General features: G+C 39.4%; 1 protein-coding gene across 2 annotated transcripts in view; it reads left to right on the top strand.

Moving 5' to 3' along the window:
- The first annotated feature begins 9,918 nt into the window (after positions 1-9,918).
- LOC143036450 (uncharacterized) overlaps positions 9,919-22,046 on the top strand; it is a 38,670-nt gene continuing 26,542 nt past the window's right edge. Inside the window, exons 1-2 of one of the 2 annotated variants that reach the window (XM_076203823.1) lie at positions 9,919-10,234; positions 19,774-19,814. The gene's annotated coding sequence lies outside the window, so the exon portion shown is untranslated. The remainder of the gene's footprint in view (positions 10,235-19,773; positions 19,815-22,046) is intronic. The other variant, XM_076203822.1, reaches the window with a different exon arrangement.

The raw sequence follows: 22,046 nt of genomic DNA, 5'->3' as shown, positions 1-22,046 counted from the left end.
TAACTTACACTCTCTGGAAAGACGCAGAGTGCGGGGTGATCTAATAGAGGGTTTCAGTATAGTTGTTGAGCGTGAACACAGGTTTGCTTTTTTCGGTCATTTTATGTACATAATCACATCGATATCTGAAGTTTCGACATTTTGTCGCAGTCGACATTCTGTCGTTTCGACATTTTGTTGTTTCGACGTTCTGTCTTTCGACATTGTGTCGTGCAACGGTTCAAGTGGATCAAAGGCTTTAACAAGGGTGATGCAAACAAGGTCATCATATTAAAACAACAGGGCAGGACTCGCAGTAATGGTTATAAACTGGACAAATTTAGATTTAAGAAGGAAATAGGCAAGAATCAGTTTATTAATAGGGTGGTCAACGAATGGAATAGATTTAGTAAACATGTAGTGAATGCTGAAACTATCAGTTGTTTTAAGAAAAGGTTAGACAGCTTTATAGATGGGGATGACAGGTGGTGATGGATATGGAGCTGCCTTCTGTAGGCCTTGTGGTCTCTTGGAATCTCCTTCATTCTTTTGTTCTTATGGGTCATGGCCACCGCGCTGAGGACGGAGTGCGACATGTTTACCGAACAGGAATAGTTACCAAATTAACCCCTTTACGCCTAGCTACTTTCGCAATTCTGGATAGAAATACTGATCCAACGCCAACGAGAATGACTTGATAGTTATTTTTAGTTCTTTCTCAAATCAGTGGGAGGAGGAAAATTCTGAACACTTAACAAACGTTATTTTATTACAAAAACTTACTCATGCACAAAATATTACAAATAGCTACACGATTATTCAACACAACCATTATAATAAGAAAATACAATTACACTATTACCAATGAGGTATGAAACGGAGAGAATTCAAAGTCTTTTTCTTTCTTGAGAGGATATTACTGAGCGTTGAGAAGGTAGGCCAAATCTACATTCGATGGTGACTGAATTGCAATCACGTTCTGGGAGTTCACTGCTCGGGCTGATGAAGATCGGCAAGGGGACCAATAGAAAATGGTGACTCCAGGTTCCAGTAATTATCTGGGAGACCACTGCTCAGGACGATGAAAGGAGTCGGTGAAGACCGACAGGCAGGGGTGTCCCATCAGAATCGTATCAAATCTTCTAATCCCCTGAGCGCATCCTTTGGTGCTATTTGCTTAGTGACAGCCGAGTGACGTCATGCAAGGAAAGGACGGTAGCTTGTTGGTATGCCCTGCGTGAGCGTTTGGGGCGTTCACGCCCTTCTTCGCACCCAGTTCACTGTTCGTTTGAAACTATTTCTACTTCTTCCGCTCTCACATCTCCACTTGTAGTATCACGCCCACAGCCCCGAGAGACGTGTGGAATGTCCTCCATCTTTACACATCTCACGTCCGTACACATTTACTCACAAATTATATGTATCATGCAACAGAGACTGAATATACTGTTAATATACATTACACACACAAATGTATACATATTGTCACTATACCCTGTATGACATTTTCATAGTCACGCAAGGGCGTGACGTATACCTTGTTGTCAGTCAGCTTTGTGAATAAATTTCTAGGGGAAACTGAATAAAAAAGAGACTTTGGAGATTACTCAAAATTACCAGAGGAGACGTCTACGAGGTAATACACCACTCTCATGGTCTCTTTTAGGATAAGTTTCCTCCCTCAAGGTGAAAACCGTTCAGCAGATCCTCTAAAGATTCTCTATTGGATTCCCTCAGCTCTGTTCATCTCCCCCTAATTTATTTTCTTCTGAAATATATGTGGCATTTGTGTTAATCAAAGACTGACATACAGAATAAATTAGAGAGAGAGAGAGAGAGAGAGAGAGAGGAGGAACAAACTGCTGAAGGCTGTTGTATCTTCAATAAACTTGCCACTTCACCTTGAACAATGTATAGGGTAGCTGACTGCATAATGTATATATATTTTTATAATCTGTCTTCAGCCATGAATGCATAGTGTTTGGCCAACAAGCAGTCGAGTAATGATAATTAATTAGACGATGGGATGAATAAGACGACATTCAACGGTAAGGAGAGGGCGAGACTGCAGACAATTATTGCCAAGCCTCCATTAGTCGACGGCGGATGGCAGGAAATTAATCCGAAAATGTAACAGGTCGAATGTATAAAGGCAATTATCATTCTGTAAAGTACTCAATTAAACTATACTGGGCACTATAGCATTCGGTGTCGGTACTCGATATTTAAATATTAGTGCGGAAAATACTCGGTGTCGTATTGGGGAAAAATCAGTGGTATCTCCCATCTCCATTGAAAAGTCGTGCTTCTAAAACATCACTAGATCAAGGACAGTATATGGCCACATTCTGAGAGTTTTATTTTGCTCAAATTTCTTTGTTTTGTATTTCTGCTCATCTTTTTATCTATTCATATATTTTTTAATTTATCTACTTATTCATTTGCTTATCTATTTACGTATGAATTTATCTATTTCAGTGCTTGCTCATATAAATAGCCTACAATGAAAAAAGTGTATAGAATAAACAACATATGTTCAAAAAGATAATAAAAACCTGAAATGAAGTGGCATTTGATAAACACTGTAGTTACAGTACGTGAGAAACTGGAACCCTTTCCATTGAAGAGTTTAATTAACTCCGAACGAGTCTTCTCTTTACTTGAGAGAAGGGGCTCCGAAGAGTCGGGACATGTCGTTGCATCGGCATCTTGGGAGTACAAATCATTATTAGCAGCAGTTACAGTTGCAGCTAATCTCATGCTAAATTGGAATTACTATAGCAATCTAAAGCGCTGCTGTGAGACTCTAAATAATTGGTGGTGCACACTCATCCCTGAAGATAAAATTAGTTTAAGAACATATGAATGAAGGAAAATGCAAGAGACCGTAAGGCCTAGACTAGGCAGTTCGTGTCCTGTCATCCCCATCCATTGCTATCTAACCTTCTTTTAAAACAACTAATAGTTTCAGCGCTCATTACATGGTTACTAAGTATATTTCATTCAATAAACACAATATTGCTACCAGTTTTTGCCTATTTCCTTCTTAAGTCTGAATTTGTCCAATTCAAAGCCATTACTACGAGTCCTGCCCGAATGTCTTGATATGAGGACCTTGTCTCCATCACCCTTGTTAAAGCCCTTGACTACCTCTATTAGATCACCCTGCACTCTACGTCTTTCCAGAGTGTATTAAGGTGCACAAGCCTGTCTTTGTAAGGTAAATTTCTGAGCCCCTGTTGAGTGTAGGTCATTCTCTTCTGTACTGATTCTGGTTTATCCATAGGACGGACATCAAAACTGTCCTGCATAGTCAAGGTTGGGTCTAACTATCACCAGACAGAGTTTGATAACTACATCTGCATTTTTGTTTGTAACCGTTCTAGCAGTAAATCCTAATGCCCTGTTAGTCCTATTCCTGGCACTGATGCACTATTTCCTGCATTTAAGGTCAGGACTCGCTAACACTCTCAAGTCTTTTTCACATTCTGTTTTCTCTGAAATGGTGAGAGAGACAGAAAGAAAGAAAAATCGACAATACCACCAGTAAGTTTGAAGTATCGAGACGACCGCGATTTCTTCGAATACACACGTATCGTCCTCCGTCTTAATAAGGTGTTATCACACAGGGCTTCCACGGGCTCCACCAGCACCAACAGTTGAGAGTTCGTTTGAGTACAAACGACTTCGATTACAATATTCTATTTTATAGATCTCCAAATATCAAATCATCTTTCCGCCATATATACCAAACAACTGAATGATAAACTAACCTATACGAATGTTAGACATAGTGTTGAAATGTTAGAGAAAGCTAGATTTCTGTAAACGAAGTCACATTCCACTTATTCAAATGGAGGCTGGAGGTAGGATTTGAAGGAAAAATAGCCCAGTGTGATAACCCCTTTATTCTCTCCTCAAGTCAACATCACACTGTAGTGACGTGATGCATCCTACGACCCGTCACACACTGATCAAAGAAATCTTCGGAACTAGCCTTTCCAAATTCCTGTAGTTGGCAAGCGTGGTTCGCAAGGGTGTCCCCGCCAGCCAGCGGTCAGCCAATCAGGAACTTGGAAAGCTCCTCACGTTCCCGCCAGCCTCCCTTAAAAGGTCGGCGTTTCGCCGAGATGGGCAGAACAGTACCGACCAGCACACACAACAACATCTCCTCGTCCAATCTTTTAGCCGTCCCATCGAGCCTCGCCGTCATCATCTGATATCGTCTCGCTGACGCTAGGTTCCACGTCCAGCTACAACCATAAGCTCCACTAAGCTGTGGCCTTAGTCCGAGCTTCACCTATATTTCTCAGGTGACACTTCTAGTGTCGCACCTTGTGGCTAATTACCAAAAGAAAGAGATTAGATATTTTGTGTTGATTAGGATTATGGAAAACACACAAGTGAAACTTCCCAGTTTCTCCCGTGACTTGGAGAGCTGGCTAGTTCACACAGAGGCCTATTTAGCCACTCAAGGTAACGTGCCGGACCTCCAAGCCTTCGGCGCGTACATCGCCGCTCTACCAACGGACGTCATCGCCCTTGTCCGTAACGTCGTCTCCTCTCCTCCGCAAGAAGGCAAGTGTTCCGCCCTCAAGACTGCCTTACGGAAGCTTTACACCAAGCCCGACGACCAGCTCTACCGAGATATCCAGCATAGTGAACTCGGCGACATCACCCCGTCACAATTATACACCCGTATGGCTGCCCTCAACACCCGGGCAAAGGTGTCATTGCCCAAGGAACTTCTCCGCTCCATTCACCTCTCCAAGATGCCGGACGCCCTCCACTTACACCTGGAAGCTCTATCCGGCGATAAGGACGACGAACAATACTGCGAAATAGCAGATAGATTGTTCCAACGTCATATCTCGGTACAAGACCGGTCAGCCAGCAGCTTCCACCCCAGTGACAAACCAGTGCAAAGTGTTCAGTGTAGTGACGACCCAGGTGTTAGTGAAATTAGTGCTGTGAGTGAAAACATTCCTGTGTCATATAGTGCCAGTGACCAAAGTGTGCAGCAGCTACGACAGGAAGTGGCCGACATGAAGACTTTACTCAACCAGTTTTTAGCCGAGAAGGGAAGCCATCAACCACCACGTAGCCCCGCTCCACGACAGGATACTACCTCCTGCTGGTACCATACCCGCTTCGGAGCCAAGGCGCTCAGATGCACGCAACCATGCAGCTGGTCACAGGGAAACGCCAAACGCGGGGGTCGGTAACCACCCCTACCCCCGCTAACCATACCCACACCCTCCTCTCAGTGCATGATCGCCATTCTGGCCTGTCCTTCCTGGTAGACACAGGTTCAGCCATCAGCATCATACCCCCGACGGAAGAACCCAACCACGGTACACGTTGGCCATCCTACGACCTGCTTGCAGCCAACGGTACGCCCATCGCAACGTACGGCAGCCACCACAGCGTCCTGGAACTCCACGATGTCAAGTTCCCTTGGACATTCGTCATAGCAGCGGTACAGCAACCCATCCTTGGCTACGACTTCCTCCAGCACTACAATATGGTAGTTAGCGCCAAGGACAACTGCTTGTACCACGGCACAACAAGCATACCAGGAACCACGACTAACGCAAGAGGTCCCGACCAATTTAGTGACGACGAAATGTCTAACAAAAATGTAAAGATTAGAAACATAGATAAGAACAATTCAATGGAAGGTGAGGATGATAATTTCCAAGGAGGAAAAACTTGAAAAAATGACTGAACATTGGGAGATTAGGTTCGGTAAAATGTCAAAACTTGCAGAAAAGGTTGAAATATTGGAAGAACTAGAGAAGGCGAACAAAAACTTAACTGATGAAATAGAAGAACTAAAAAGGCAGTTAAGAGAAGTAAAAGAGGAGAATAAAGAATTAAAAAGGAACAATAAAGACAATATAGAAACAATAGCAAAAGAGGCACAGGGGTGGAGGAAGATACAAGAAAATAGTAAAGTTGCATTTACTGATATAATTAAACAGCAAATGAGAGAACAAACTGAAGACTCAGTTATCAAAGTGATGAGACAGAAGGAGAATATTGTAAGAGACTTAGCAGACAAAAAGAAATGTATAATTATATTAGAAATGGGAGAGAAACATAACCCAGATAGAACCTCAAGAATCAAAGAGGAAAATGAAAAAGAAAGCAGTTTACTACAATTAGTTCAGGAAGATGAACCAGAAATAATGAAACAAATCGAAGAGAAGTTCAGACTCGGAAAGTATAGTACAGATAAGACCAGACCAATTAAGATTAAATTCAGGTCACAAACGACGGCAGAGAATATCTTATCCAAAACAGGGAAACTAGCAACAAGTGAACAATATAAAAAGGTATGGATAAAAAGGGAAATTAATAAAGAGGAAAGAGAGGAAGAAAAAAAGAAAAGACTTGAAGCTAAGGGAAAAAAAACGGGAACAGAACAGAGTCAGAAAAAGAGAGATTCTATTGGCGAGTAGTGAATATGAAACTAAGGAAATTGGACATACAAGAGAAAAATAAAAGGGAAATAGAGAACACAATGGAAGTGGCAGAAAACTAAGAGTTTCTTACACAAATATAGATGGATTAATAACAGGATTGAATGAGCTGAATGATTATTTGAAGGAAAAAGAACCGGACATAATGGGAACTGTAGAAACAAAATTAAAATGTCCACTACCACCCAACAGTGTAGGACATGATGCATATAATTATTGGATTAGAAACAGAGAGACAAAGCAAGGGGGTGGAGTTATGTTCCTGACTAAGAAGGATATAAACGTGAGGTGTGTCACATATGGAAAGAATACAGTAGAGATGATTATGATCGAAGTGGAAGACAGAGATAAGAAGAGCAGAAAGTTTGTGATCAATTATGTGCCTCCAAAAACAGCCTCGTGGGAAGAGAGTGAACATAAAAGTATGTTAGAGGACACAAAGATAACATTAAATAAGATAATGGAAGACGGAGGAAGAATAGTTATGATGGGCGACTTTAATTGCAAAGAAATCTGCTGGGAAGAGATTACAGTAAAGGGTGGAGACGGCTCATGGGGAAACGCTCTACTTGAGATGATTACTGACCACACAATGACACAGTGGATACAGGAGAACACTAGGTATAGAAATGAGGAAGAACCATCGAGACTAGACCTAATAATTACAACTGAACCTAGAATAGTGGACAAGATTGAATATAAAACACCAATAAGTAAAAGTGACCACATATTGATTGAACTGGAACTAAATGAAGAAAAATACATGAAAAGAAATTAACAATATAGAAAAGGAAGAATGATGTATGAAAAAACAAACTTTGATAAAATAAGAGAATTCTTTCAACAAGAAAACTGGGAAGAAATATATAAAGAAGAAACAACAGTGGAAGAGAAATGGAATATTTTGACAAGAATTTACAAAAAAGGAGTGGAAAAGTATGTCCCAAGACAAAAACAAGAAAAAAAAATATGTAAAATGCTGGTACAATAGAAGTTGTAGGGAGTTATAAGACAAAAGAGACAAAGCTTGGACCAGATGGAAAAAAGACAGAAGACCTGAAAAATGGAAAATATATACTTGTTATGGAAATGAATATGTACAAACGTGCAGAGAGGAAAAGAGAAAATATGAAAAAGATGTCATAGAAAAGTGTAAAGATCAACCAAAACTATTTTACAGATTTGTAAACAACAAATTGAAAAACAAACAAGACTTGGAGAAATTAAGACAAGGAGTTGAATACACAGAGGAAATTGAAATGGTGGAAATTATGAACAAACATTTTAAATCAGTGTTTACAAGGGAGAACATACAACCTGAAGAGATCGAATGGAAAGAGAAAGTCCCTCCCATGAAAGAAATAGAAGTAACAAAGAATGAAATATTGAAACACTTGAGTAATCTTGATGTCAGAAAATCGCATGGACCAGATGAAATAGCAAACTGGATTTTGAAAGAATGCAGGAATGAACTGGCAGACAAAATACATAGCATAATAAACAGTTCCTTAAAAGAAGGAAAAGTTCCAGAAGATTGGAAAAAAGCAAATATAGTACCCATATATAAAGGAGGAAATAAAGAAGACCCTTCCAACTATAGACCAGTCTCTCTAACAAGTACAATAGCAAACATTTGTGAAAAAATTGTCAAAAGTAGATGGGTAAAATATTTAGAAAAAAAAACAACGTGTTAAATCCAAGGCAATTTGGATTCAGACAAGGACGATCATGCGTCACCAATTTAATATGTTTCTATTCAAGGCTAATAGATATAATACAAAAAAGAGATGGATGGGCTGATTGTGCATTTCTAGACTAAAAAAAAGCTTTTGACAAAGTACCACATAAGAAGTTGCTTAAGAAATTAGAAATTGAAGGAGGAATACAGGGCAAACTACTAAATTGGATGGAAGACTTTTTGCAAGAAAGGAAAATGAGAGTAGTGATAAGAGACAAACACTCAAAATGGGATGAAGTAATAAGCGGTGTTCCACAAGGAATAGTTCTGACCCCAATAATGTTTGCTAAATATATTAATGATATGGATGAAGGAATTGAAAGCTATATGAGCTTCTTTGCAGATGATGCAAAACTACTGAAAAGAGTGAACACGGAAGAAGATTGTGAATCATTACAGAGTGATCTAAATAAAGTACAGGAATGGAGTAGGAAGTGGGAGATGGAGTTCAATACAAAAAAGTGTAGTATAATGGAATTTGGAAAAAGCAAAAACAGAATAACAGGATCATATAAATTGGGAGAAGAAGGAATAAAAAAAAATAGAAAATGAGAAGGACCTGGGAGTCATTGTTATGAATAATATGTCACCTGAGAAACATATAAATAAGATTTTTGGAGAAACTTATAATTTGATAAGAACAATCAAAGTTGCATTCATATACCTGGATGAAGAAATGGTGAAGAAAATTCTAATCACCCTGATAAGACCAAGACTGGAGTATGCAGCAACGATATGGTCACCAAGTACAAAAAAATGTATAAAAAACTTGAAAGAATACAAAGAGCAATTACAAAATTGGCACCAACACTCTCAAAACTATCATATGAAGAGAGACTAGTAAAACTTGAACTACAGACACTAGAGCAAAGAAGAGAGGAGATTTAAAAGCTATTTACAGAATCATGAAAGGCATAGAAATTACTGATAGAGAGAATCTGATAAAATGGGATGATAGAAATACAAGAGGACATGGAAAGAAAATAAAAAAGACATCTATAGAAGAGATCTGAAAAAGAACAGCTTTCCTCACAGAGTAATAGACAGTTGGAACAAGTTAGACGAGAAAGTGGTGTGTGCAAAAACAATACATGAATTTAAAAATAGTTTAGATAAAATGATATATGAAGACGGGACACCACGAGCATAGCTCCCCTTCCCGTAAAATACAACTAGGTAAATACACACACACACACACACACACATATATATATATATATATATATATATATATATATATATATATATATATATATGTTTATTTATTTATTGTAAATATGAACACTGTTAATATGTATCTTCAATTTCTTTCCATTGGATCTCTTCTGAGGTGTGGACTGCAACGGTATTGCGTTGGGTGTCTCTAGGCTTGGATTCCAACCCAAATCCTCCAGCGTTGGACGAAATCCATCCCTAGGTTCGGAATCCAACCCATTCGTTGACTAGTGAACTGTACCTTTAATGCAACAGCTAACCGTTCATGTTTGTGTGTCGCTGTTGGAAAAATATCGACTCAATATAATGACTAAAATGAAAAGTGAAAAATATAATAAATTAGGATTGTAATATATATTAAATGAAATATAGGTTTATATTTTTTCATATCCAAAACTAATTCACTGGGAGCAATGTTTATCATATCATAGGGCAGGTGAATGCACTTTAATAGTCGATCACAAAGTAAATTGTAAACATTTATTATTTTTCTATGCGTTTCTTAGGAAAAAATTGGATACCTTTATTCGTGTTGTTGGATTCACTGCAATTCTGTATCAGTACTGTTTTTTGACATTTACTAAAAATGCCTCATTCTGTAGGTTTTTCCGTATGCTTGATTTTATGATAGTCCACAAAAACAATGATGCAAATGTAATGGCCGTTCAAAATGTAAACAGGCAGAATTACTCGTGCGATCAGTTTCAGTGAAAAAATGTCAAAAGTTGACTTGCAAATTACATAGATTAAGAACAATGATTTGCATTGAATGATAACAAGCATCAGTTTCACCAACACACTTTAGGTGGCACAAAAGGTAACTATATATTTGATTTGATTGAAATAAATGAAATCAGGGCAGTGGAACTGTGATAATTTCTTCTTAACATTTCGAGATTATCCAAAGGATGATTTTGACAGAATTCCACTACTAGAGATAGACAGTTAAGCACACATGATTATATCGATTGATGTATATATATATTATATACCTGCAATGTGCAGTGAGATTGTATTAGTGCTATTTCATATATGATATCGTTTACGAATGAGTACCGGTACCGGTGATTATAATTTCTGTGCTATAAAGAGCTTCGTAGAGGGTAATTATTTTCATTATCATGGTCAAACATTTAAACAGTCGTTATTTGTTATGTGGTGTTAGCTGTATCGTTTCTTTTTTTGCTGTGGTGTGGCACTGTGGGGAGGGGTTGAATACTTAACTCTGAAGTTAAACTCAGAAATATGTGGATAATTCTTTAAAGTAAAGTAATACAACTTAGGAAAGCAATCCTGACTTGCTCCCATGACGGGCCATGCCCTTCCTGTGTAACAGCTCCTACATAGTTGAATATTATGAAGCAGCTATTCAGGAAATTTGCATTTCTGAAGTTTTATCTTGCTCACTCACACAGCATTTTGTATATTTTCTGTATCATGATAAATCCAACAACTTTTCTTAGTAACATTTCTAGCAAAAATTGATATTAAGGAATGGTGAAAGAATAATTCCTGCGACCATGCGTTACCCGTCATTTTGTCTCATCCGTTTGTACAAGAATTTGTATAATTTTTGTATCTATATTACTCTATCTCCAACAATTTTTCTTTGTAATATTTTTTCCTCAAATTATTGTTCAGGGATGATGAAAAATAATTACAAAGGATTACAAAGGTGGAGCATGCTGACAGGAGACCTTTTGATCCATAATTCCAGCAACCTTCCGCCACCTGCATGCCAAAGCAGTGTCATGGCTGTCCTGTCATAAAGTGCAAGATGTACATCTGTCCCTATTTTCATGTTTGTTTCTCCCCACAAACTTGGGCTGTATAAGGAGTCAGATGTTTGTCCACTGATATTTCTGAAGAAGCCCTGCAGGGTAAAATGTTAAATGAACTGGATTCCATACACTGCTTTTGGCCTCCTCTACATTTTTAGGTTAAGGGGACCCCCCGCCCAAAATATTTTTTTCTGAAGGATCTTGCTGATTTTTTCTGTGTGATATCTAGGTCTGAGGAAACCTTCACAGCATGAGTTTTATTCAGATCTGACGAGTAGTTTTTTATTTTTTGATAAAAAACGTAAAAACTACCATATTTTTGGGCTTCTTTCAAATCCTATCTCCTCTTACAATTTTTATTCGATGTCTTTCATTTTACAGCAAAAGAATCTTCTACATATATAAAAAAACAAAATAGAAAGCTTTTTTTAATATCTTTGTTTAACGCCGAGGAAAAAAAATATAAAAAAAGTTATCGAAAAAAAAGCAAAATTTTGACTTTGACACGTTATTAGAAAAAAATTATTTAACATTTGCAAAAAAACTCTCTATTTTATTTTTTGTCATTTATCTAGCTATTAATAGAGCCCTCATATGCAAAAATCGGTTGAAAATTGAGGGAGGAGATAGACTTTGAGTATCAAAAACTTACATTTTTCAGAAATGAGTGTTAAAGTTTTTTTTTCCTTAGTTTGACTAAATTTTACATTGGACCTCCTAAGACCCATTGAAAACAGGTTCCATTGTATTTTCATGATGATTTTGCATCTTTCAAGTAACTCAGGCACTTTGTACCCTCCTACAGTGTAGGATATTATTCACTCAAAGTGAGGGTCTCATAAGCCGCCACCTCACTCTTTGTCGCAAAGTTTGAGTTCTTGGTCTAGAATGACCCAGCAAGGTAGTCTGATTGCTGGGATTCAGCTCTCTTTCTTTTCTTGGGTTTCCTTTCTGGTGTTGGAATAGGCTCTTACTGCATCAGGGACATCACTGTGAGGTTTGAGACTCTAAACCCAAGGTGTTGCAACAAGGAGGCATCCTTGTAGCCACTTGTTAGCAAACAGTTGTTTGCGTAGAGACAACTTGTCTGATATAGGTGTAGAGGACAGAGGATCAGGTGCTGAGGATGTGGATGTAGATGGAAGGGAGAGAGCTGCTGGAGGGAGTACTAGTGGTGGTGGCGGAGGTGGTGATAACAAAGTTGATGCTGGGGTTCTTTCTTTCTCCCCTTGAGTTGCTAATGTAGACGTTCTTATCTTCTGCAAGTGTGCCTTTTGTTTGGATAGCTTAGGCATGGCTAATATCTTCAAATATCTCTTCACTGAAAAATAGATGCGAATTTCACACGGCAAATTAGTGAATGCGGCAAGCTAACGTGTGTACATGTCCTTTACTTTGTAAGGCTCAGGCCACTGCCAGTCGTGCAGGCTGAACTTCCTCACACCACATACTCACGTGCATGCCGGACGTAAGAGAAAACTTTATGAGTGTATCAAACGCAAAAAAAAATAGGGTAAAATATGGTCAAAACGTATGTAAACAATGGTCGTGCGCAGCATGTGGCTGCCGGGGGGAGGGAGGGTAGGCCCTTTAAACCCTTTAAAAATGGCGGTACGATAAAAACACTTTACCAGCATCTAGAGCAAGATCCCTACTATGTATTTATGCAATAAAAAAAAAAATCGAATTTTTCTTAAATCTTTAGGGATATCAGGTAGGTTAGGTTAATCTAGCGCCAAAAACATACGTTTCATGAAAAAATAGTGGGTGATACTCACAACAAAAATGGTGCTTTGTTGCCATGTAGTGAGAAGGTTGTGGGATTTTTTTTCCCATCCCATAATATTAATTTTTGCAACAAAGTTACTAAGAAAAGTTATTGGATTTGTCAGATACAAAAAATATACAAAATGCTGTGCAAGAAGGTGAGATTAGACTTTACAAATTCCAGAAAATCAAACCAATACCACACACCCACATTCCATGAATACTCCACAATCAAGGAAGACAAAACTTACCACAAAGGTTAACTCATAATACTAATACACAACACCCTTCCCTATGCCAACAAAACAGAAGAAACTAAAGGTAAATTTAAAGTGCACACTTAAACAATATAGCAACAGAAAATGAATTATTACATACATATACCAAGGCTTTTCCCCCCTTACAAGGGAGGTAGCCAAAAAGGAAAAGGCATAAAATCATTCCCACCCATTCCATCCCTGAATACACTCCACACCCCTCCACCCTCCCTCTTATCTTAGCACCTCCTGGATGACGGGTCATCCCTGCACCTTGTCCACCGCCCTGGGTCAGAAGCAGTGTCACAAGACACAGCACATCCACAGCAAGGCCGCTTCATTAAATCGGCAACCCCCCCCTCTCCATCCCCCCATGCATAAAAGGAGAAGACGGGGAGAAATCCCTTCGAGCTGCTTCAAGTTGTGCTCACACATACTACCTCATCCCCCATCCCCCTGCCCATTCCACCTCATGCATCACAACATCATCCATATACAACCATTCTCCATTCACCCGTCTTCTGTCCTCTCCCATCCTTCCTCAACAGACATTCCCCTCTTCCCCAAAGCCCCCTTCATCCCATCCATCCACCTCATCCTAGGATGTCCCCTCATGTTCACTCTCTCCACATCTGCCTTCCATACCTCTTTTACTAGTCTTTCTTCACTCATTATTTCCATGTGTCCAAACCATCCTAATACTCTTTCATCAACCCTATCTCCGAACTCCCTTTTCACCCCCGTTCTCCTCCTCACCACCTCATTTCTCACTCTAGCCTAGTAACCCCCCTCATACTTCTCAGACACCTCATCTCAAACACATTCAAACTCCTTCTCTCTTCTCTTATGTTCCATGTTTCTGCCCCGTACAGTGCTGTTGGCACAATCACTCCTTCATACAGTCTCCTCTTAGCATCCATTCCCAAATGTCTATTCCTCATTACACTCTTTAATCCACCAAGGTATTTACTCGCTTCTCTCAATCTACATTCTACCTCCACCTTCACCTTTTCATGCCACATTTGCACCCAAGTATCCAAAACTATCCACTTCCTCCAGTCGCTCTCCCTTAATGCTCACTTCCAGTCTACTGCCACTTTCACCCCTTGTACATCTCATTACCTTACTTTTACCCACATTTATCTTCAGCTTTCTTCTATCACATACTCTCCCAAACTCTGTCACCAACTTCCTCAATCTCTCCTCTGATCCTGCCACAAGTGCAGTGTCATCCGCAAACAACAGCTGGCTCACCTCCCACTTTTCTCCATTTTCTTTAACTATCTCCAATCCCTGACCCACTACCTCTTGCACTACCCCATCCATGTATAAGTTGAACAGCCAGGGCGACATAACACATCCTTGACGAAGTCCCACCTTTACCTCAAACCACTCACTCTCTCCATTTCTAATCCTGACACAAGCTCTACTACTCTCATAAAAACTCTTGACAACTCCTAGAAGCTTTCCTCCTATCCCATATATCTGCATAACCTCCCACAGTGCCTTTCTGTCTACCCTATTGTAAGCCTTTTCCAGATCCATAAAAGCCCAAAAAACATCCTTCCCCTTTCCTATAGCTTTCTCACATATCTGTCTTACCACAAAGATCTGATCTACACAACCTCTACCCGTCCTAAATCCACACTGTTCCTCACCAATTACTCCCTCTGTTCCTCTCCTAATCCTCTCAATCAAGATCCTCCCATAAGCCTTCCCAACTATACTCAACAAGCTAATCCCTCTGTAACTACTACATTCACACTTGTCCCCTTTTCCCTTGTAGAGTGGAACTATACAGGCACTCCTCCAGTCCTCTGGCACTCTACCCACTCTCCAGCAAACATTAAATAACCTCACCAGCCAGTCCACCATCACTGTACCTCCTTTTTTAGACATTCTGCATGGCATCCATCCAGACCAGGTGTCTTACCTGCTTTCATCATCTTAACAACTGCCTTCACTTCATCCTTCCTTATTTCTCCTCCATTTTCCTCACTCATCATGGTAATTTTCTTAGCATTTCCCACTGCAATTGTCTTTCCCTCCCTATCCTCCTTCACATTTAGCAACTCCCTAAAATACTCTGCCCATCTTCCCCTTACTGCCTTCTCTTCCATTATCATCTCTCTATCTGCACCTTTTACTTTTTCTTCTGTACTTGATTTGCCTCCTCTTCCTCTCTTAATTTCTTTCCAAAACATCTTTTTATTACTTTCAAAATTTTCTGTCATACTCATACCCCACTTCACATCTGCTCTCCTCTTTGCCTCCTTTACCTTTTGCTTTACTTCTCTTTTCTTTTCTTTATACCTCTCATACGACTCCCTCGTCCTCTTTTGTAACCAATATGTGAAAGCTCGCTTCTTCTTTTCTACAACCTTCTTTGTTTCCTTATCCCACCACTCACTACCCTTCCTTCTATTTCCTCCTGTCCTTGTTCCACACACCATCTTTGCACACTTTGTGACTCCCTTCTTGAACCATCCCCATTCCTCCTCCACACCTAGCTCCACTCTATCCTTCACTCCCTCCCACTCCTCCTTCAGCTTTTTCTTGTACTTCTCCTTTTCCTTTTCATTTAGAGAGTTCACTCTAAGCACCTCCCTACCTTTTGTCCCTTTCCTCTTTCTCCATCTATCCTCTACTCTCAACTTACCTTCCACCAAAAAAATGATCTGATATTCCCCCACCCTCTCCCCTTAGCACATGTACATCCTTAACTCTTCCTATCATAATCCTATTTACCACTACATAATCCATCAACGCTCTATCTACCACCCTTCCATCCACCACCCTCTCCCATGTGTACTTATGCTTGACTTTCTTCCAAAACACTGTATTTGCTATCATCAACTCTCTCTCTAGACACATTTCCACCATCAACTCTCCACTACGATTCTTTCCTGGAACTCCACATTTCCCAACCACTCCATCAATTGGACCATTTCCTACCCTAGCATTAAGGTCTCCCAGAAAATGAATTATTGATTTTGTAAATTATATTACATCAATGCAATATACATTTTTCATGGCAGAAATCAATAACAAAAAACACTGGTAAACGTGATGCACTACTGAGTGAAGCCATGACGAGTGCTTCCAGACGCCATGTTTGTTTTGATAGATGTGTAAGTCAAAGAAATTAAAGTATGATAAATTGTGATAAATTGTTCTGTTCAAACCTAACCTAATATGCTTTTAGTAATGCATTACCTATAATGCTAGAGGTCATCGGGTTCATTATCATTGTCAGGGACAGTGACTTGGTTATGGCATCCAATTGGACTGGGGGGTGCAGAGGCATTTCATTGCATCAAGAAAAGCATGAATTGGTATATTTTAATTTACAAAATTAATACATACATATATTAAAGGCTTTTTCCCCCTTATAAGCTAGGTAGCCAAAAAACAAAGGCATAAAAACCACTACCACCCATTCCATCCCTAACATACTCCACTCCGCTCCACCCTCTTCCCTCCACCCGCTTCCCTCCTTAACTTGGCACCTCCTGTATGATGGGTTATCCCTGCATCTCTCCCACTGCCCTGGGTCAGAAGTAGTGTTGCAAGACACAGCACATCCAAAGCAAGGCCGGTTCATTAAATTGGCAACCCCATCTCCCTGTCCCCTCATGCAGAAAAGAAGACGGGGAGAAATCCCTTTGGCCTGCGTCAATTTATTTCTTACGTATACTCCCTCACTCCCTATTCCCCACCCACTCCATCTCATGCATCACAGCATCACCCATACACAACCATTCTCCATTCACCCCTGTCTTCTGTTCTCTCCCATCCTTCCTCAACAGACATTCCCCTCTTTCATAATGCCCCTTTTACCCTATCCATCCATATCATCCTAGGTTGACCCCTCATGTTCACTCCTTCCACCTTTGCCTTCTACACCTCTTTTACTAGTCTTTTTTTTTTCACTCATTCTTTCCATGTGTCCAAACCATCCCAATACTCTTTCATGAACCCTATCTCCCAACTCCCTTTCTACCCCTGTTCTCCTCCTCACCTCCTCATTTCTCACTCTATCCAGCCTAGTAACCCCTATCATATTTCTCAAGCACCTCATCTCAAACATATTCAAACTCCTCTCTTCCTCTCTTATGTTCCATGTTTCTCTCCCATATAGTGCTGTCAGCATAATCACTCCTTCATACAATCTCCTTTTAGCATCCATTCCCAAATGTCTATTTCTCATTACACTTTTTAATCCCCCAAGGCATTTACTCGCTTCTCTCAATCTACATTCTACCTCCACCCCTCTCCTCCCTTTCCCACCACATTCACACCCAAATATCTAAAACTATCCACTTCCTCCAGTCTCTCTCCCTTAATACTCACTTCCAGTCTGCTGCCACTTCCTCCCCCTGTACATCTCATCACCTTAGTTTTACCCACATTTCTCTTCAACTTCCTCCTTTTGCACATCTTCCCAAGCTCTGTCATAAACTTCCTCAATACCTCCTCTGATCCTGCTACAAGTGCAGTGTCGTCAGCAAACAACAACTGTCTTATCTCCCACTTTTCTCCATTTTCTTTAACCACCTCCAGTCCCTGAACCACTACCCTTGCATTTACCTCTTGCACCACCCCATCCATGTATAAATTGAACATTCAGGGTGACAACACATCCTTGACAAAGTCCCACCTTTACCTCAAACCACTCACTCTCTCCATTTCTAATCCTAACACAAGCTCTACTACTCTTGTAAAAACTCTTGAATGCTCTTAATAGCTTTCATCCTATCGCATATATCTGCAATACCTCCCACAGTGCCTTCCTGTCTACCCTGTCATAAGCCTTTTCCAGATCCATAAAAGCCCAAAAAACATCTTTACCTTTTCCTATAGCTTTCTCACATATCTGTCTTACCACAAAAATCTGATCCACACAACCCGTATCTGTCCTAAACCCACACTGTTCCTCACCAATTACTCCTGTTCCTCTCCTAATCCTCTCAACTACACTTAACAAGTTGATCCCTCTGAAACTGCTACACCCACACTTATCCTCTTTTCCCTTGTAAAGTGGAACTATACAAAATTAATATATGTATATATATATATATATGTATGTCTATATATATATATATATATATATATATATATAGACATACATATATATACATATACATATACATACATACATATACCAAAGGCTTTTTCCCCTTTACATGGGGGATAGCCAAAAAGAAAAAGGCATAGAAATCACTCCCACCCATTTCATTTCCCAAATATTTCACTCCCCTCCACCCTCCTCCCTCCCTCCTATCTTGGCACCTCCTGGATGACGGGTCATCCCTGCATCCTGTCCACTGCCCTGGGTCAGGTGTGTACAAAGTAGCCATCGCCAATTGTCAAACTGACATTGATGGGACTGGACAGATGACACAAACATGGTGTCTCAAATCTATTGTTGCAGCTATGTTTAGTAGTGTATTTGCTTTTAGCAAGGTTTTTTTAATATTGATTTCTGCCAAGAAAGACATATATTACATTAATGTAATTTAATTGACCAAATTAATATCTAATTTTGTATTGATATATTGCATAGGTGTACACTTCTTTAATAATACCAAACTGAATAATCACTTACCAACAACAGCAGAAGTAATCATAATCCAGTAATGGATAATGGAAACTACATATACAGGGAAATCAAGGCAGCTAACAGGCTGGATACTAAGGACTTTCTACACAAGAAGTGAAGAGTGCATGATCATTTTATGAAAATCATTAGTGCTACCCCATCTTGAATACTGCTGCCAACTCTGATCCCCAAACAAGATTTCAGAAATAACAAGTGATTTTACACGAGCAAGACCCAAGGGTTACAACATCTTAGTTACTGGGAAAGACTTGTAAAGCTACATCTGTACTCCCTCCAGCAGCAGAGAGGTACATCATTATCTGTACAAGGAAGATTCCAGAAAACAGGGTCCCTAATGTCAACATCTCAGAAAAGACCCACCCAAGTAGAGGAGGGCTGTGTTATGTCAGGACCACCCCCAGAACATCTAAAAAAATAGGACCTTGACACACCACAATTTCACCTACAAGGAAACATGGTTTCTACTGCATCCCAGCAAAATTCAGGAACCTGAATGGTGTATCACACAAAACCCTAAAATGCCATCTGGATGCATGGCTACTCAAGATTCCAAGTCAGCCACCCATGCCAGGATACCCAAGCTCCAACTAAAACCACCTACTACACTGGATCATGGAGCTGGCTGGCCATAGTGGAGATCCATCTCAGCTGCATCAATAACTGATGAAATGAACCTCAAGATATTCAAGGTATACTGTACATCACAAACATGCATATACTACCCTCATTATCAGCCCTCAAAGGGTACTCCTCAACTCCAAGTACTCATTGCACTAACAGACTATATACTGGCAGGTAACAAATGTATACCAACCAGTATGGCTGTACACAGAAACAGCAGACAAAAAGGGCAAAGGTCTTTGATTTCATTGTTAGTAGTGAAGGAAATGAGGGCAGTGGGACTATTATAATTTCTTGACTTTTGCAGATGAACCAAGGGATAGTTTTGATTGGATTCCACTATTAGTGGTAAGCAGTTATGCACACTTGATTATCTTGAATGAAATATATATTTGCCTTGTGTAATGAAATTGTATTAGTGCTATTTCATGTCTGATATACAACTTGCAAGACCTGAAGAAAATAGAATACTAGTGACTGATAATTTCTTTGCTGTAGTAAGAGCCTAATCTTATCTAACACATCCCAGAACCATGCAATAATTTCTTGCTCCCGAACTTATATATATCATTCCCTCCTTCACTTAACCTCTTTAATTTAAGTCAAATTCTTGTGGGCAGGATTAGCTGCATGATGTATGATATAATCAAGACACTGACATCTTCATATTCCCATTCGCTCTTTATGATGCCTATGTAGGCATCATTGTATTGAAGGAGTTAAGAAAACATTTTAGTACCCAAATTCAGGAGAGCCAATTTGGAAAACTGAGGAAATATTTAGGACAATTTGTCTCATACGGGACCAGCCCGGATGACAATGACAGGGACAGCTGTCTAGACGAAAAGTATAGTGAGGTCAGGTACATGGACAATGTCATTAACGCAGTTGGAGGTCTAGGCCAAGGTTGGGCCATGATCAAGTCTAGACCAGTGGTTCTCAACCTTTTCTCTTGGCCATTATGCCCCACCTAATCACCTTTAAAATCCTGATGTCCCCCATGTGGTGATATACAATTCTTATAATTTGAAAAATAAACTCCCCTTCAGCTGAAAAAACAAAATTAATAAATTGATAAAATATAAAAAAAAATTAATAAAATAAAAATAGAAAGTTTTGACCCAGATTTTCTCAGTTGCCCTCAATTGCCCCCCATAAAAATCATATTGCCCGCCTGAAAAACTGCATTGCCCACCTGTGGGGCGTACACCCCACATTGAGAAGTACTGGTCTAAACAAAGCATAGAGTAACCTAACCACTATGATTTTATTGGCATAAATTAAACTTATTCCCCACAACGTGATAAGAAAGAGTACCAATACTCCCAGATCTAAATATAAAGGTATGGCTAGACTGGTTAAAAAGAAAACACCCGCACAATGAAAAGAAACTGCAAAATAAATGAGATTCAAACCAAAGGGCTTCTTTCATTTTTACAAAACAAAATATAACCTCTTCAATATGAGTCAAATATTTGCACACACATCAGGTTGCCTGATGTACGATGATGCATCACAATACAATACAAAATATAGGTACTACTGTTATACTTGTTCTCTTTCACCCTGAATAAACATAATGTCACAGAAAATGGGATCAAGGCTGTTCACAGCATACAGGGGTCACTCAACTACAACAAAATATAATTAGGAAATTGATGCCAGCTTACTTGTATACCCCACTCATGGCTCATAATACATACATAGGTGTCATTGTATTCAAGAGGTTAAAAATGACGAAGATGTCTTGATAGATTCAGAGGATAAAATGACCAAGGCAATAAATATTTTCTCATGGTATTTATTTAAGGAGAGGTTAGGTATATTACCTGACAGTGACTTGATCTTCAGTGGGGATGAAGGAAGTAGACTAACTAAAATCAACATTAGTAGGGAAGAAGTAGTCAAACAGATTGATAGGCTTAAAGCTACAAAATCCCCAGATTCAGACAAAAATTTTCCTAGAGTGCTCAAAGAGTGTAAATTTGAAATTGTAACCAGTTAACAGAAGTATTTTATAAGTTGGTAGACACTGGATTCATGCCTATTTCTTGGGGGCAGGCAAACATTGTCCCTGTCTTCAAAAAGGGTAATAAATTGTCAATGCATAACTACAGGCTAATCAGTTTGATGTCAGGTATAGTGCTAGAATTGATAGTAGCTAATAGAATCAGAGATCATATTGAGAGACATGATTTGATTTATGAATAACAGCATGGGCTCACCAAGGTAAGTCATGTGTAACTAATCTTCTATACATTTACATTAATGTTTACAAGGCATCAGATAATGATAATTACAATGTTATTTACCTAGACTTTAGCAAAGCGTTTGATAAGGTGCCCCATCAGAGACTACTACTGTATATTTCCACGTATAAGACGACCCTAAAATCCAAAAATTCACCTCTTAAAATTGGGGGTCATCTTATACTACCATTATAAAAATCAGACCTTGAATTCTATGTGAGATGACTTGGTAGGCTAGCCTGCCGATAACCACTGATACACAGGAAATGATTCACATTATGATAAGAACTGGTAATAAAGGTAATTAAACGATATTTACCTTATATATTAT

Source organism: Oratosquilla oratoria, chromosome 20 (genome assembly GCF_046742065.1).
Source record: "Oratosquilla oratoria isolate Oo_2021 chromosome 20, ASM4674206v1, whole genome shotgun sequence".
NCBI classification, from domain to species: Eukaryota; Metazoa; Arthropoda; class Malacostraca; order Stomatopoda; family Squillidae; genus Oratosquilla; species Oratosquilla oratoria.
The sequence above is the reverse complement of the archived record's forward strand: the minus strand, read 5'-3'. Positions and strand labels throughout refer to the sequence as shown.